Genomic DNA, 18587 nt, shown 5'->3' on the forward strand with positions numbered 1-18587 from the left:
CTTTTATTTTTACTTAAAGTACAATAACTTTTACCATTTTAATTTGTTTTAATAGTATATTGACAGTATAGTTTTCTTTAAAAAATCCACTTAATTTTCTTTACCCTATTATTAAAAGGGTAATTGACAAAAACAAACTACATTGTCACCAGAAGAGCAATACAAAATGTACAAGTGATATATTAAAATCATCTTTCCAGCTTGAATTTCAATGATGCATTGGGGCAACGATTTTGTGAGAAACATCTTCACCCTTAAATAAAGATTTTCTTAATTCCTTACCTGTGTGCTAATTAGATATCACCTTGTTTTCACATTAAACAGACTTCTACATGAGGAAGCAGCAAGGATGCAGTGGCGTTAATGTTTCCTGGTGTCAACCTGTATTATTTCAGTAGACATTGAAATGAGGATGCATCTTACTGCCTTTCCAATGAAGCAAGTTTAATTTAGTAATAGGTGAAAAACCATCCCTACAAAGGTGTTAATCAGAGACTTGGCTTTGTGGACACTTTTCAGAGAACAAATTTGTTAGCATAAAAATAAAGCCAGAAAATGAAGAGCTGTTTAATCACTCAATTGGATTTTTTTTGCCAGCATATTTCTTTTTCTCTGCAACCCACTGCTAAATTGTGCTTCCTAGCTGTTTTTATAAAATCACTGAATCAAATCTAACTCTGATTACATCAGAGAAGGCCAGGTACCCTACACCATAAGAGGGGGTTTGAAATTTTGACTTGTCTACTTAAAGATCACCAAAATCTGATAACAAGTTCAATTACGTCCCTGGGTGGGATTGAACCACCAACCTTTTGGTTAGTAGCCGGACACACTAACCGATTGCGCCACAGAGACACTTTGCAAAAAGTATATACTGACAAAGGCTAATAAGCATACATCTAGAACGTTTCCTAGAAAAACTTTAAAAAGTCAATAATCTGGAGAGTTTTTGTAAGATGTTTCTTCCATCAACCAACGAAGAAACACATTGGTACTTTCCCATGATGAGTGAGTGCTTCAGGATCTCTTGCACTTACATGTGCAGCAGAGTACTGCAATGGAAGCATGCTGGGCCCATAACCCAGAGGTAGGCAGATTGAAACTATCCTTTGCTATATGCATTTTTTTTTGTTAATTTAAGTAATCAAAACTGGGATTGATATTTTTGCTCTTTTATTTTTACTTAAAGTACAATAACTTTTACCATTTTAATTTGTTTTAATAGTATATTGACAGTATAGTTTTCTTTAAAAAATCCACTTAATTTTCTTTACCCTATTATTAAAAGGGTAATTGACAAAAACAAACTACATTGTCACCAGAAGAGCAATACAAAATGTACAAGTGATATATTAAAATCATCTTTCCAGCTTGAATTTCAATGATGCATTGGGGCAACGATTTTGTGAGAAACATCTTCACCCTTAAATAAAGATTTTCTTAATTCCTTACCTGTGTGCTAATTAGATATCACCTTGTTTTCACATTAAACAGACTTCTACATGAGAAAGCAGCAAGGATGCAGTGGCGTTAATGTTTCCTGGTGTCAACCTGTATTATTTCAGTAGACATTGAAATGAGGATGCATCTTGCTGCCTTTCCAATGAAGCAAGTTTAATTTAGTAATAGGTGAAAAACCATCCCTACAAAGGTGTTAATCAGAGACTTGGCTTTGTGGACACTTTTCAGAGAACAAATTTGTTAGCATAAAAATAAAGCCAGAAAATGAAGAGCTGTTTAATCACTCAATTGGATTTTTTTTTGCCAGCATATTTCTTTTTCTCTGCAACCCACTGCTAAATTGTGCTTCCTAGCTGTTTTTATAAAATCACTGAATCAAATCTAACTCTGATTACATCAGAGAAGGCCAGGTACCCTACACCATAAGAGGGGGTTTGAAATTTTGACTTGTCTACTTAAAGATCACCAAAATCTGATAACAAGTTCAATTACGTCCCTGGGTGGGATTGAACCACCAACCTTTTGGTTAGTAGCTGGACACACTAACCGATTGCGCCACAGAGACACTTTGCAAAAAATATATACTGACAAAGGCTAATAAGCATACATCTAGAACGTTTCCTAGAAAAACTTTAAAAAGTCAATAATCTGGAGAGTTTTTGTAAGATGTTTCTTCCATCAACCAACGAAGAAACACATTGGTACTTTCCCATGATGAGTGAGTGCTTCAGGATCTCTTGCACTTACATGTGCAGCAGAGTACTGCAATGGAAGCATGCTGGGCCCATAACCCAGAGGTAGGCAGATTGAAACTATCCTCTGCTATATGCATTTTTTTTGTTAATTAAAGTAATCCAAAACTGGGATTGATATGTTAGCTATTTTATGTTTACTTAAAGTACAATAACTTTTACCATTTTAATTTGTTTTAATAGTATATTGACAGTATTGTTTTCTTTCAAAAATCCACTTAATTTTCTTTACCCTATTATTAAAATGGTAATTGACAAAAACAAACTACATTGTCACCAGAAGAGCAATACAAAATGTACAAGTGATATATTAAAATCATCTTTCCAGCTTGAATTTCAATGATGCATTGGGGCAACGATTTTGTGAGAAACATCTTCACCCTTAAATAAAGATTTTCTTAATTCCTTACCTGTGTGCTAATTAGATATCACCTTGTTTTCACATTAAACAGACTTCCACATGAGAAAGCAGCAAGGATGCATTGGCGTTAATGTTTCCTGGTGTCAACCTGTATTATTTCAGTAGACATTGAAATGAGGATGCATCTTGCTGCCTTTCCAATGAAGCAAGTTTAATTTAGTAATAGGTGAAAAACCATCCTTACAAAGGTGTTCATCAGAGACTTGGCTTTGTGGACACTTTTCAGAGAACAAATTTGTTAGCATAAAAATAAAGCCAGAAAATGAAGAGCTGTTTAATCACTCAATTGGATTTTTTTGCCAGCATATTTCTTTTTCTCTGCAACCCACTGCTAAATTGTGCTTCCTAGCTGTTTTTATAAAATCACTGAATCAAATCTAACTCTGATTACATCAGAGAAGGCCAGGTACCCTACACCATAAGAGGGGATTTGAAATTTTGACTTGTCTACTTAAAGATCACCAAAATCTGATAACAAGGTCAATTACGTCCCTGGGTGGGATTGAACCACCAACCTTTTGGTTTATAGCCGTACACACTAACTGATTGCACCACAGAGACACTTTGCAAAACTCCATACTGACAAAGGCTAATAAGCATTCATCTAAAACGTTTCCTAGAAAAACTTTAAAAAGTCAATAATCTGGAGAGTTTTTGTAAGATGTTTCTTCCATCCACCAACGAAGAAACACATTGGTACTTTCCCATGATGAGTGAGTGCTTCAGGATCTCTTGCACTTCCATGTGCAGCAGAGTACTGCAATGGAAGCATGCTGGGCCCATAACCCAGAGGTAGGCAGATTGAAACTATCCTTTGCTATATGCATTTTTTTTGTTAATTTAAGTAATCAAAACTGGGATTGATATTTTTGCTCTTTTTTACTTGAAGAACAATAACTTTTACCATTTTAATTTGTTTAAATAGTATATTGACAGTATAGTTTTCTTTAAAAAATCAACTTAATTTTCTTTACCCTATTATTAAAAGGGTAATTGACAAAAACAAACTACATTGTCACCAGAAGAGCAATACAAAATGTACAAGTGATATATTAAAATCATCTTTCCAGCTTGAATTTCAATGATGCATTGGGGCAACGATTTTGTGAGAAACATCTTCACCCTTAAATAAAGATTTTCTTAATTCCTTACCTGTGTGCTAATTAGATATCACCTTGTGTTCACATTAAACAGACTTCCACATGAGAAAGCAGCAAGGATGCAGTGGCGTTAATGTTTCCTGTTGTCAACCTGTATTATTTCAGTAGAAATTGAAATGAGGATGCATCTTGCTGCCTTTCCAATGAAGCAAGTTTAATTTAGTAATAGGTGAAAAACCATCCCTACAAAGGTGTTAATCAGAGACTTGGCTTTGTGGACACTTTTCAGAGAACAAATTTGTTAGCATAAAAATAAAGCCAGAAAATGAAGAGCTGTTTAATCACTCAATTGGATTTTTTTCCCAGCATATTTCTTTTTCTCTGCAACCCACTGCTAAATTGTGCTTCCTATCTGTTTTTATAAAATCACTGAATCAAATCTAACTCTGATTACATCAGAGAAGGCCAGGTACCCTACAACATAACAGGGGGTTTGAAATTTTGACTTGTCTACTTAAAGATCACCAAAATCTGATAACAAGGTCAATTACGTCCCTGGGTGGGATTGAACCACCAACCTTTTGGTTAGTTGCCAGACACACTAACCGATTGCGCCACAGAGACACTTCACAAAAAGTACCTACTGACAAAGGCTAATAAGCATACATCTAGAACGTTCCCTAGAAAAACTTTAAAAAGTCAATAATCTGGAGAGTTTTTGTAAAATGTTTCTTCCATCAACCAACGAAGAAACACATTGGTACTTTCCCATGATGAGTGAGTGCTTCAGGATCTCTTGCACTTACATGTGCAGCAGAGTACTGCAATGGAAGCATGCTGGGCCCATAACCCAGAGGTAGGCAGATTGAAACTGTCCTTTGCTATATGCATTTTTTTTGTTAATTTAAGTAATCAAAACTGGGATTGATATTTTTGCTCTTTTATTTTTACTTGAAGTACAATAACTTTTACCATTTTAATTTGTTTAAATCCACTTAATTTTCTTTACCCTATTATTAAAAGGGTAATTGACAAAAACAAACTACATTGTCACCAGAAGAGCAATACAAAATGTACAAGTGATATATTAAAATCATCTTTCCAGCTTGAATTTCAATGATGCATTGGGGCAACGATTTTGTGAGAAACATCTTCACCCTTAAATAAAGATTTTCTTAATTCCTTACCTGTGTGCTAATTAGATATCACCTTGTTTTCACATTAAACAGACTTCCACATGAGAAAGCAGCAAGGATGCATTGGCGTTAATGTTTCCTGGTGTCAACCTGTATTATTTCAGTAGACATTGAAATGAGGATGCATCTTGCTGCCTTTCCAATGAAGCAAGTTTAATTTAGTAATAGGTGAAAAACCATCCTTACAAAGGTGTTCATCAGAGACTTGGCTTTGTGGACACTTTTCAGAGAACAAATTTGTTAGCATAAAAATAATGCCAGAAAATGAAGAGCTGTTTAATCACTCAATTGGATTTTTTTGCCAGCATATTTCTTTTTCTCTGCAACCCACTGCTAAATTGTGCTTCCTAGCTGTTTTTATAAAATCACTGAATCAAATCTTACTCTGATTACATCAGAGAAGGCCAGGTACCCTACACCATAAGAGGGGATTTGAAATTTTGACTTGTCTACTTAAAGATCACCAAAATCTGATAACAAGGTCAATTACGTCCCTGGGTGGGATTGAACCACCAACCTTTTGGTTTATAGCCGTACACACTAACTGATTGCACCACAGAGACACTTCGCAAAAGTACATACTGACAAAGGCTAATAAGCATTCATCTAAAACGTTTCCTAGAAAAACTTTAAAAAGTCAATAATCTGGAGAGTTTTTGTAAGATGTTTCTTCCATCCACCAACGAAGAAACACATTGGTACTTTCCCATGATGAGTGAGTGCTTCAGGATCTCTTGCACTTCCATGTGCAGCAGAGTACTGCAATGGAAGCATGCTGGGCCCATAACCCAGAGGTAGGCAGATTGAAACTATCCTTTGCTATATGCATTTTTTTTGTTAATTTAAGTAATCAAAACTGGGATTGATATTTTTGCTCTTTTTTACTTGAAGTACAATAACTTTTACCATTTTAATTTGTTTGAATAGTATATTGACAGTATAGTTTTCTTTAAAAAATCAACTTAATTTTCTTTACCCTATTATTAAAAGGGTAATTGACAAAAACAAACTACATTGTCACCAGAAAATCAATACAAAATGTACAAGTGATATATTAAAATCATCTTTCCAGCTTGAATTTCAATGATGCATTGGGGCAACGATTTTGTGAGAAACATCTTCACCCTTAAATAAAGATTTTCTTAAATCCTTACCTGTGTGCTAATTAGATATCACCTTGTTTTCACATTAAACAGACTTCCACATGAGAAAGCAGCAAGGATGCAGTGGCGTTAATGTTTCCTGGTGTCAACCCGTATTATTTCAGTAGACATTGAAATGAGGATGCATCTTGCTGCCTTTCCAATGAAGCAAATTTAATTTAGTAATAGGTGAAAAACCATCCCTACAAAGGTGGTAATCAGAGACTTGGCTTTGTGGACACTTTTCAGAGAACAAATTTGTTAGCATAAAAATAAAGCCAGAAAATGAAGAGCTGTTTAATCACTCAATTGGATTTTTTTGCCAGCATATTTCTTTTTCTCTGCAACCCACAGCTAAATTGTGCTTCCTAGCTGTTTTTATAAAATCACTGAATCAAATCTAACTCTGATTACATCAGAGAAGGCCAGGTACCCTACACCATAAGAGGGGGTTTGAAATTTTGACTTGTCTACTTAAAGATCACCAAAATCTGATAACAAGGTCAATTACGTCCCTGGGTGGGATTGAACCACCAACCGTTTGGTTTATAGCCGTACACACTAACTGATTGCGCCACAGAGACACTTTGCAAAAGTGCATACTGACAAAGTCTAATAAGCATTCATCTAAAACGTTTCCTAGAAAAACTTTAAAAAGTCAATAATCTGGAGAGTTTTTGTAAAATGTTTCTTCCATCCACCAACGAAGAAACACATTGGTACTTTCCCATGATGAGTGAGTGCTTCAGGATTTATTGCACTTACATGTGCAGCAGAGTACTGCAATGGAAGCATGCTGGGCCCATAACCCAGAGGTAGGCAGATTAAAACTATCCTCTGCTATATGCATTTTTTTTGTTAATTAAAGTAATCCAAAACTGGGATTGATATTTTTGCTCTTTTATTTTTCATTAAAGTACAATAACTTTTACCATTTTAATTTGTTTTAATAGTATATTGAAAGTATTGTTTTCTTTTAAAAATCCACTTAATTTTCTTTACCCTATTATTAAAATGGTAATTGACAAAAACAAACTACATTGTCACCAGAAGAGCAATACAAAATGTACAAGTGATATATTAAAATCATCTTTCCAGCTTGAATTTCAATGATGCATTGGGGCAACGATTTTGTGAGAAACATTTTCACCCTTAAATAAAGATTTTCTTAATTCCTTACCTGTGTGCTAATTAGATATCACCTTGTTTTCACATTAAACAGACTTCCACATGAGAAAGCAGCAAGGATGCAGTGGCGTTAATGTTTCCTGGTGTCAACCTGTATTATTTCAGTAGACATTGAAATGAGGATGCATCTTGCTGCCTTTCCAATGAAGCAAGTTTAATTTAGTAATAGGTGAAAAACCATCCTTACAAAGGTGTTAATCAGAGACTTGGCTTTGTGGACACTATTCAGAGAACAAATTTGTTAGCATAAAAATAAAGCCAGAAAATGAAGAGCTGTTTAATCACTCAATTGGATTTTTTTGCCAGCATATTTCTTTTTCTCTGCAACCCACTGCTAAATTGTGCTTCCTAGCTGTTTTTATAAAATCACTGAATCAAATCTAACTCTGATTACATCAGAGAAGGCCAGGTACCCTACACCATAAGAGGGGGTTTGAAATTTTGACTTGTCTACTTAAAGATCACCAAAATCTGATAACAAGGTCAATTACGTCTCTGGGTGGGATTGAACCACCAACCTTTTGATTAATAGCCATGCACACTAACTGATTGCGCCACAGAGACACTTTGCGAAAGGCCATACTGACAAAGGCTAATAAGCATTCATCTAAAACGTTTCCTAGAAAAACTTTAAAAAGTCAATAATCTGGAGAGTTTTTGTAAGATGTTTCTTCCATCAACCAACGAAGAAACACATTGGTACTTTCCCATGATGAGTGAGTGCTTCAGGATCTCTTGCACTTACATGTGCAGCAGAGTACAGCAATGGAAGCATGCTGGGCCCATAACCCAGCGGTAGGCAGATTGAAACTATCCTCTGCTATATGCATTTTTTTTTGTTAATTAAAGTAATCCAAAACTGGGATTGATATTTTGGCTCTTTTATTTTTACTTAAAGTACAATAACTTTTACCATTTTAATTTGTTTTAATAGTATATTGACAGTATTGTTTTCTTTCAAAAATCCACTTAATTTTCTTTACCCTATTATTAAAATGGTAATTGACAAAAACAAACTACATTGTCACCAGAAGAGCAATACAAAATGTACAAGTGATATATTAAAATCATCTTTCCAGCTTGAATTTCAATGATGCATTGGGGCAACGATTTTGTGAGAAACATCTTCACCCTTAAATAAAGATTTTCTTAATTCCTTACCTGTGTGCTAATTAGATATCACCTTGTTTTCACATTAAACAGACTTCCACATGAGAAAGCAGCAAGGATACCGTGGCGTTAATGTTTCCTGGTGTCAACCTGTATTATTTCAGTAGACATTGAAATGAGGATGCATCTTGCTGCCTTTCCAATGAAGCAAGTTTAATTTAGTAATAGGTGAAAAACCATCCCTACAAAGGTGTTAATCAGAGACTTGGCTTTGTGGACACTTTTCAGAGAACAAATTTGTTAGCATAAAAATAAAGCCAGAAAATGAAGAGCTGTTTAATCACTCAATTGGATTTTTTTTGCCAGCTTATTTCTTTTTCTCTGCAACCCACTGCTAAATTGTGCTTCCTAGCTGTTTTTATTAAATCACTGAATCAAATCTAACTCTGATTACATCAGAGAAGGCCAGGTACCCTACACCATAACAGGGGGTTTGAAATTTTGACTTGTCTACTTAAAGATCACCAAAATCTGATAACAAGGTCAATTACGTCCCTGGTTGGGATTGAACCACTAACCTTTGGGTTAGTAGCCGAACACACTAACCGATTGCGCCACAGAGACACTTTGCAAAAAGTACATACTGACAAAGTCTAATAAGCATACATCTAGAACGTTTCCTAGAAAAACTTTAAAAAGTCAATAATCTGGAGAGTTTTTGTAAGATGTTTCTTCCATCAACCAATGAAGAAACACATTGGTACTTTCCCATGATGAGTGAGTGCTTCAGGATCTCTTGCACTTACATGTGCAGCAGAGTACTGCAATGGAAGCATGCTGGGCCCATAACCCAGAGGTAGGCAGATTGAAACTATCCTCTGCTATATGCATTTTTTTTTGTTAATTAAAGTAATCCAAAACTGGGATTGATATGTTAGCTCTTTTATGTTTTCTTAAAGTACAATAACTTTTACCATTTTAATTTGTTTTAATAGTATATTGACAGTATTGTTTTCTTTCAAAAATCTACTTAATTTTTTTTACCCTATTATTAAAATGGTAATTGACAAAAACAAACTACATTTGTTTGGGAGAAAAATGCAAAGGTACAAGACAGCTTTTCCTTGCCAATATCTCTCTTTTGCAAAGAGCTACGCATTGGAAAATTCAGGGCTATACCGTGTAGATGAAGCACTAACAGGAGGCTTTAAAATTTTCATTCTAGTGTCCTTCGTTTGGGAGAAAAATCCAATGGTACAAGACAGCTTTTCCTTGCCAATATCTCTCTTTTGCAAAGAGCTGCGCATTGGAAAATTCAGGGCTATGCCGTGTAGATGATGGCCTAACAGGAGGCTTTAAAAAAAATTTTCTAGTGTCCTTCGTTTGGGAGAAAAATGCAAAGGTACAAGACAGCTTTTCCTTGCCAATATCTCTCTTTTGCAAAGAGCTGCGCATTGGAAAATTCAGGGCTATGCCGTGTAGATGATGGCCTAACAGGAGGCTTTAAAATTCCAAACGAAGGACACTAGAAAGAAAATTTTAAAGCCTCCTGTTAGGCCATCATCTACACGGCATAGCCCTGAATTTTCCAATGCGCAGCTCTTTGCGATTACAATCCAACCTGAATCAGGCTCTATTACCTATCACAATGCAGTGCAGGTAGTACAAAATGGGGTTAATATAGGAGAAAAACCCCCCAGAGCTGTGCTCCTTAACTGTCCCTGGTGGCTAGTGGAGCGGCTGCCCAGTAATCAGTGTCCACGCCAGTGCGCACACGGCCCGCCCCCTACAGCCACGCTGGATCTCGGTATAGTGTGGGCACAGAAGCCCCTTACCTCCCTTTCATCAGCGGCCTCGTGATCCCGGAGGGCGGTGTGTGTGTGTGACTGACCTTAGGAAGAAACCGGAGCCTCCGCTGCAGTGACCCAGCAACCAGGGCATGGGAGTATACTGCGCCGCTGGGAGTGATGGAGCTGCAGTAAAGATGTCTATTAGACCTAGCCTGCTGCAGCCCTTGTAGATTCTTATAAAAAAAGTTCTTCTTTTCTTGTCAAAATTAATAGCTAAGAATAGGCTGCCTGAGGCAGCCCCCTGTTAAGTGGCCTGCTACTGAAGGCACCAACTACAAACTGAGCTCCCTGTTCATGGAAGCGAGGTTATAGAGCAGGGGGCGCTGAGCATCTTGGGAACAGTCAAAAGCTTTGAGCCTGTTGGTGCCTCAGATCAAGATCCTACTCTACACCCCAATGTGAATCCTTGTGGAGTCCAGTGTACCCCACAGAAGAAATGAATGTGTCACACCCATTGGCAGCAACATTAGAATAGCTGCTGATGGGCACAATTGAGAAAGGAAGGGGGGAAAACATTTGAATCCAGCACATATATGTAATTTGAATATGTAATTTGTACCTTCCTACTTTAAAATGTAATGGATGAACCTCACCCTGTGAGAACTATCTTTATGATCAAGAGATCTCATATGCAAGATAAGTATGTGTTGGCAGAGGCGCTCACTGGGCAGAGATGCTGATCGCATCTCTGGCATGTGCCGGTGCACTGCGGCACCAGCACACACACACACTGCAGACCTGATCTCCTGTTGTGTGAATATGCACAGCAGAGATCAGGTCTGAATTAGGCCCTATATACAGCTGTCAGTAAGGCAGGGATCTGCTGCTGCCAGTGAGGCAGGGATCTGCTGCTGCCAGTGAGGCAGGGATCTGCTGCTGCCAGTGAGGCAGGGATGTGCTGCTGTCAGTGAAGCAGTGATCTGCTGCTGTCAGTGAGGCAGTGATCTGCTGCTGTCAGTAAGGCAGGGATGTGCTGCTATAAGTGAGGCAGGGATGTGCTGCTGTCAGTGAAGCAGGGATGTGCTGCTGTCAGCAAGGCAGTGATCTGCTGCCCACTATCTCCCTATCACCCCTGCCTGAGTCACACACTTTCCCTGTCACCCCTGCCCCAGTTACCCACTATCTCCCAGTCACCGCTGCCTCAGTTAACCACTATACCTGCGACCCCTGCCTCAGTCACCCACTATACCAGTCACCCCTGCTTTAGTCACCCACTATCTCTGTCACCCCGGCCTCAGTCACCCACTATCTCCCACTCATACATGCTTCAGTCACCCACTATCTCCCAGTCATCCCTGCCTCAGTCACCTACTGACACCAGTGCAGACATTTCTGCTGCGGCCTCTCCACTCTCCAGCGTGAACGTCCTGACGACTGAGGAAATCCGCTTCCCAGTTGAGGACTCCGGGAATGAACACTGCCGATATTGCTGGCAGATGACGTTCTACCCAACTGAGGATTTTTGATACTTCCAGCTTTGCTATGCAATTTCGAGTGCCGCCTTGATGATTTGTGTACACTACCGTGGTGGCGTTGTCCAATTGTACTTGAACAGGCCTGTTCTGTACTAGAGGCAGGGCCAGTGTCAATGAATTGAACACTGCCTGCAATTCCAGAATGTTTATCGGGAGGAGAGATTCCTCCCTGGTCCACCGATGGTGAAGGGTCGTCATCACGGCCATGACCTTGGTGAATTTCCGAGGTGCCGTGGCCAAACCAGAAGGCAGGACCTGAAATCCAAAAACTAACCAGGCACAACACTGCTTAGCTTCCAACATCAGATGAGATTGGACATATCCAGTGTGATGCGGCTGTAGATGATTTTTGCTGTTTCTAACTTCTACTTCTAACTACTGGTACATCAATGAATAAGTTTCAAAATAGAATGCATCAAGAGAACGGTGTTGGTAGTATAAAACTACCTACAGCACCTGGTATTCCCAGGTGGTCTCACATCCAAGAACAAACCAGGCCTAAAATCAGGTGATATTGGGCATATACAGTGTGGTGTGGCTGTAGATGAGCTTAGTGGTTTCTGTTAGAGTTCTTCTACTTCTAACTACTCGTACATAAATGAGTAAGCGGACGATTTATTAAACCTGGTGAAATGATAATTTGCATGGTGATAAAGTACCAGCCAATCAGCTCCTAATTGCCATGTCACAGGCTGGGTTTGAAAAATGACAGTTAGGAGCTGACTGGCTGGTACTTTATCACCTTGCACTTTATCAGTTCACCAGGCTTAATAGATCTGCCCCAATGTTTCAAAATGGAATGCATCAAGAGAACGGTGTTAGTATTGTAAAAATACACACCGCTCCTGGTATTTCCTGGTGGTCTCCCATCCAAGTACTAAAACCAGGACCAACACTGCTCAGCTTCCATGATCAGGAGAGATTGGGCAAATCCAGTGTGCTGTGGCTGTAGATGAGCTGGTGGTTTTTATTACAGCTCTTCTACTTCTAACTTCTGGTACATAAAAGAATACATGTAAAAATTAAATGTACCAAGAAAATGGTGTTGGTAGTTTAAAAACACCTAAAGAATCTGATACTACCAAGCAGTCTCCCATCCATGTATTAACAAAGTCCAATACTGCTTTGCTTCAAAAATCAAATGAGATTGGGCATATCCAGTGTGGTGTGGCTTTAGATAAGCTTTGTGGTTTCTGTTAGAGCTCTTCTACTTCTAACTACTGGTACATTAATGAATATGTATAAGGTTGTAGTTTATCCAATATGCCTTTACTACCTTACCTTTCAACCCCCCCTCCCCTCTTCTCCTTATAGCTTCCTTAGTTCTCTCCTCCTCATGTGTGCGTTATTTGTTTTCTCATACGTCCTAGATGATGCTGGGGTCACATTAAGAACCTTGGGGTATAGACTGGATCCGCAGGAGACATGGGCACTTTAAGACTTTCAAAGGGTGTGAACTGTCTCCTCCCTCTATGCCCCTCCTCCAGACTCCAGTTTTAGTATTGTGCGCAGTGATACTGGATGCACTACAGGGGAGCTCTACTGAGTTTCTCTGAAAAGACTTGTTAGTTTTTTTTATTTTCAGGGAGGCTGCTGGCAACAGTCTCCCTGCTTCGTGGGACTTAGGGGAGAGAAGTATGACCAACTTCTAGTGAGTTCAATAGCTCTGCTTCAGGCTGACAGGACACCATTAGCTCCTGAGGGTGCTGATCGCTGGGTACGCCTAGATGCACACTCCCGCAGCCTGCCGTCACCCCCTTACAGAGCCAGAAGACAGGTGAGTAGCAGAAGAACAGAAGACTTCTTCTCCAGTGATGGCATTCTGAGGTACCGAGCAGCGAGCGGAACGCTGCGCGCCATGCTCCCACACAAACACAGGCACTGCAGGGTGCAGGGCACGGGGGGGGGGGGGCACCCTGGGCAGCATAAATTCCTCACAAAAGGCTGGAAAAAGTGGACATTAGTGCCTGGGCACTGTCCTTACCCCGCTAGCGTAATTAATTATTTCTGAGCAGGACAGATACGCGCCATTACAGTAGCGGGGCTTCTTCCTCACCTCACCAGAACATCTTTAGAGCATTACAAGTCTATCACTATAGAGTTTATTATTTCCCAGACTGTGTACTTTTGGCGCTGGATTGTGAGCTGAAAAATCCTCTGTGTCCCTCTGACAGATTTACTGACGGTCTGTCCCCCATAAGCCGATGTGTCTGTGGGTACTTGGTACATGTGTGTCAACATGTCGATGGCTGAATGTTTTTCCCAAGAGGAAACTATATTAGGAATGCAGACATATGATGGTGGCCCTGTTGGCACCACCAATAACTGACTGGGTAAAAGTTTCAGTAATATCAGAGTAAGGTTGGATAAATCTGTGTCCCAGACACAGACGTAGAGAATAGATGTGATGTTCATGGCTATGTTTCTTTTCCCTCAGGCCCCACGGGGTCGCAAAAATGTTATTTTGCCCAGTTACTACACACTGATACTGACACGGATACTGATTCCTATGTCGACCATAATGTTTCCTGATTAGATCCAATATTGGCAAGGAGCATTCAGTACATGATTGTGGATATTAAGGACATATTAAAATCACTGAAGACCCTGCTGTTCCTGAGAAAGGGGTCTATATGTATGTATATATAGATATATAATGAAAGCTGATGTAACGTTCCTCCATCTCTGTTTGAGAAAGTCTGGGCCAGCTCGACAAGATGGTTTCAAATCCCCAAAAGGATTCTGGTTGTTTATTCATTTCCCGCCGCGGACAGAATAAAGTGGGAGTCACCCCCTGTTCTGCACGGGGCCCTGTCACAAATCCAGCGGATCGTATGCAGGAAGCTACATTATTTCTAGTTATGTAACCAAGGGTACATTACTTAGACCTGCCATTACATGTGCATGGGTGAGTAGTAGTATTCAAGAATTGGTCGAATACCTTGTCATCCGATATAGATACCTTGGAGAGATGGGATACTCCTTACGTTGTATCATATCAAGGACACTGCAGCATACTTACGTGAGACTGCAAGGGATATAGGACTCTTGAGTTCACGGGCCAATTTCATGGCAGTCTCGGATAGGAGGGCATTGTGGATTCACCAAGAGAATGCTGATGCTGACTCCAAGAAGAAAGGGAGTCCCTTCCCTATGAAGGTGAAGCGTTGTTTGGTGACTGCCTAGTTAATTTGATCTCGGCAGCTCCCGCAGGTAAGTCAACCTTCTTGCCCTATGTTCCCTCCCAACGGATGAAGACGCATCATTATCTGATGCAGTCATTTCGGCCCAATAGATATGCAAGAAGTTAAGATTCCCCTTTCTTTGCAGGTAGAGGAAGGAGAAGAGGGAAGAGGTCTGCATCCTCTTCAAGATCGCAGGAGCAGAGATCATCCTCTGCTTCTGCCAAATCCACCGCATGACGCTGGGGCTCTCTTGCAGGAGCCCGCACCAGTGGGGGCACGTCTAAAACTCTTCAGTCAGTTCTGGATTCATTCGGACATGGACTCGTGTGTTTTACAAATAGTGTCCCAAGGGTACAAACTGGGGTTTCAAGACGTTCCCCCTCACCGATTGTTCAAATCGGCTTTAGTCAGCAGGGAGAAGGTTTTTATTCAAGCCTCTTCGTGGTCCCTAAGCCGGACAGCTCAGTCAGACCAATCTGAAATCTGAAATCCCTCAATTTCTACCTAAGGAAATTAAATTTCAAGATGGAATCTCTCAGTGCAGTGATCTCCAGTCCGGAGGAAGGAGATTTCATGGTTTTGGTAGACATAAAGGATGCCTACTTACATGTTCCCATTTAGCCTCTGCATCAAGCTACATGAGGTTTGCAATTCAGTATTGTCATTACCAATTTCAGACATTGCCGTTTGGTCTGTCCACGGCTCTGAGGATTTTCACCAGGGTGATCGCAAGCAAGGAGTAACAATTATCCCGTACTTGGATGATCTTTTGATAAAGGCGAAATCCAGGGACCAGTTAGTGCAAAACATTGCACTCTCCCTGACAGTTCTTCAACAACATAGTTGGCTCCTAAACTTGCCAAAATCGCAGTTGGTCCCAATGACGCGGTTGTTGTTTTTGGGAGTGATACTGGACACAGAAGAGGTTTTCTTCCAGTGGAAAGGCTCTGGAGATCCAGAGTCTGGTCAAACAAATTCTGAAACCAGCAAGAGTGTTAATCCATCAATGCATTTGGTTGCTGGGTAAGATGGTTGCGGCCTACGAGCCCATTCAGTTTGGCTGGTTCCATGCCAGAGTGTTCCAGTGGGACCTGTTGGACAAGTGGTCCGGATCCCACCTACACACGCACCGGAGGATAATCCTGTCTTCCAAGACCAGAATCTCACTCCATTGGTGGCTGCACAGTTCTCACCTCCTAGAGGGGCGAAGGTTCGGGATCCAGGACTGGATCCTAGGGACCATGGATGCAACCCTCCGAGGCTGGGGAGCAGTCACACAGGGGGAAAACGTCCAAGGAAGATGGTCAAGTCGGGAAAGTTGTCTCCACATAAATGTTCTGGAGTTAAGGGCCATTTAATAACTGCAGACACAGTACGCACTGGGACGGGTGCCCAGCATCCTCTACGGAATAAGAGAAAAGGATTTACCTGTAGGTATTAAAATCCTATTTTCTCTAACGTCCTAGAGGATGCTGGGGACTCCGTAAGGACCATGGGGATAGACGGCTCCGCAGGAGACATGGGCACTTTAAGAAAGACTTTAGTTCTGGGTGTGCACTGGCTCCTCCCTCTATGCCCCTCCTCCATACCTCAGTTTGATACTGTGCCCAGTGGAGACTGGGTGCTTTTCAGGAGCTCTCCTGAGCTTTCTGACAGAAAGTATTTTGTTAGGTTTTTAATTTTCAGGGAGCACTGCTGGCAACAGACTCCCTGCATCGAGGGACTGAGGGGAGAGAAGCAGCCCTACTCTCCGAGTTGCAAGGTCCTGCTTCTTAAGCTACTGGACACCATTAGCTCCAAAGGGATTAGCTCCAAAGGGATTGGTACGCAGGATCTCACCCTCGCCGTCCGTCCCAGAGCCGCGCCGCCGTCCCCCTCACAGAGCCGGAAGATAGAAGCCGGGTGAGTATGAGAAGAAAAGAAGACTTCAGAGGCGGCAGAGGACTTCATGATCTTCATTGAGGTAACGCACAGCACTGCAGCTGTGCGCCATTGCTCCCATACACCTCACATACTCCGGTCACTGTAAGGGTGCAGGGCGCAGGGGGGGCGCCCTGGGCTGCAATATAAACCTCTTTTTGGCAGAAATATAACATATATACAGCTGGGCACTGTATATATGTATGAGCCCCCGCCAATTGTACAGTTTAAGCAGGACAGAAGCCCGCCGCCGAGGGGGCGGGGCTTCTCCCTCAGCACTCACCAGCACCATTTTTTCTCCACAGCACCGCTGAGAGGAAGCTCCCCGGACTCTCCCCTGCTTATACCACGGTAGACAAGAGGGTTGAAAAGAGAGGGGGGGGGGGCACATAATTTGGCGCAAATTACTTACAGCAGCGCTACTGTGCAAACATTAAGTTACTGTGCTATTCCTGGGTTATATAGCGCTGGGGTATGTGCTGGCATACTCTCTCTCTGTCTCTCCAAAGGGCAGAGCCGGCCATAGGCATAGGCAAACTAGGCAATTGCCTAGGGCATTTGATATGCCTAGGGGCATCAGCAACTTCTGCTGATTAAAATGATATGCGGCATGCCTATATTCTGTGTGTAGCATTTCATATGCAGATACAGCCACAGTCTCACACAGTATATAGGCGTGCTGCATATCATTTTAATCGGCAGAAGCTGCGTGTGCATCCTAACAACATAGCAATGCAAATAAGATGCATTTTAATAAAAAAAAAGGTGCCCCAACGTTAGCATTGAGGCAAGATTTATGAGGACACATCTGTATCCAAGCAGAGGCAGAGGTCACAGTGTTAGTGGCAGTGTGAGTGCTGTGTGCATGTGAGTGGGTTGATTGTGCAGTAGTGTTCGGAATATGAGTAAGGAGCATTATGTGTGTCATGTAAAAATGCATTAATAATGTGCAACATATGGGTAAGGGGCACTATGTGTGTCATTATGTGTATAAGGGCATTAATAATGTGCGGCATATGTGTAAGGGACATTGGTGGTCATTTCGAGTTGTTCGCTCTGTAATTTTCTTCGCATCGCAGCGATTTTCCGCTAATTGCGCATGCGCAAGGGTGGTCATTCCGAGTTGTTCGCTCTGTAATTTTCTTCGCATCGCAGCGATTTTCAGCTAATTGCGCATGCGCAATGTTCGCTCTGCGACTGCGCAAAGTAAATTTGCTATGCAGTTAGGTATTTTACTCACGGCATTACGAGGTTTTTTCTTTGTTCTGCTGATCGTAGTGTGATTGACAGGAAGTGGGTGTTTCTGGGCGGAAACTGGCCGTTTTATGGGTGTGTGTGAAAAAACGCTGCCGTTTCTGGGTAAAACGCGGGAGTGTCTGAAGAAACGGGGGAGTGTCTGGGCGAACGCTGGGTGTGTTTGTGACGTCAAACCAGGAACGAAACTGACTGAACTGATCACAGTTGTCGAGTAAGTCTGGAGCTACTCAGAAACTGCTAAGAAGTGTCTATTCGCAATTCTGCTAATCTTTCGTTCGCAATTTTGATAAGCTAAGATTCACTCCCAGTAGGCGGCGGCTTAACGTGTGCAATGCTGCTAAAAGCAGCTTGCGAGCTAACAACTCGGAATGAGGGCCATTATGTGTAAAAGGGCATTAATAAAGGTTGTCATAATGTGTAAGACGCATTATGTTTATAAGGACATTAGTGATGTGTCTCATATGTGTAAGGGGCATTACTGTGTGGAATTATGTGTATAAATGCATTACTAATGTGTGGCATTATGTGTA

At 41.0% G+C, this 18587-nt stretch overlaps 1 non-coding gene across 1 annotated transcript; it reads right to left on the reverse strand.

The window, feature by feature from the left end:
• Positions 1 to 781: 781 nt before the first annotated feature.
• On the reverse strand, positions 782 to 855 carry TRNAS-ACU (transfer RNA serine (anticodon ACU)). The gene has a single exon. It is a non-coding gene; the product is annotated as a tRNA-Ser (tRNA).
• Positions 856 to 18587: the final 17732 nt, after the last annotated feature.

This window comes from Pseudophryne corroboree, chromosome 8 (assembly GCF_028390025.1).
Source record: "Pseudophryne corroboree isolate aPseCor3 chromosome 8, aPseCor3.hap2, whole genome shotgun sequence".
Classification (NCBI taxonomy): domain Eukaryota; kingdom Metazoa; phylum Chordata; class Amphibia; order Anura; family Myobatrachidae; genus Pseudophryne; species Pseudophryne corroboree.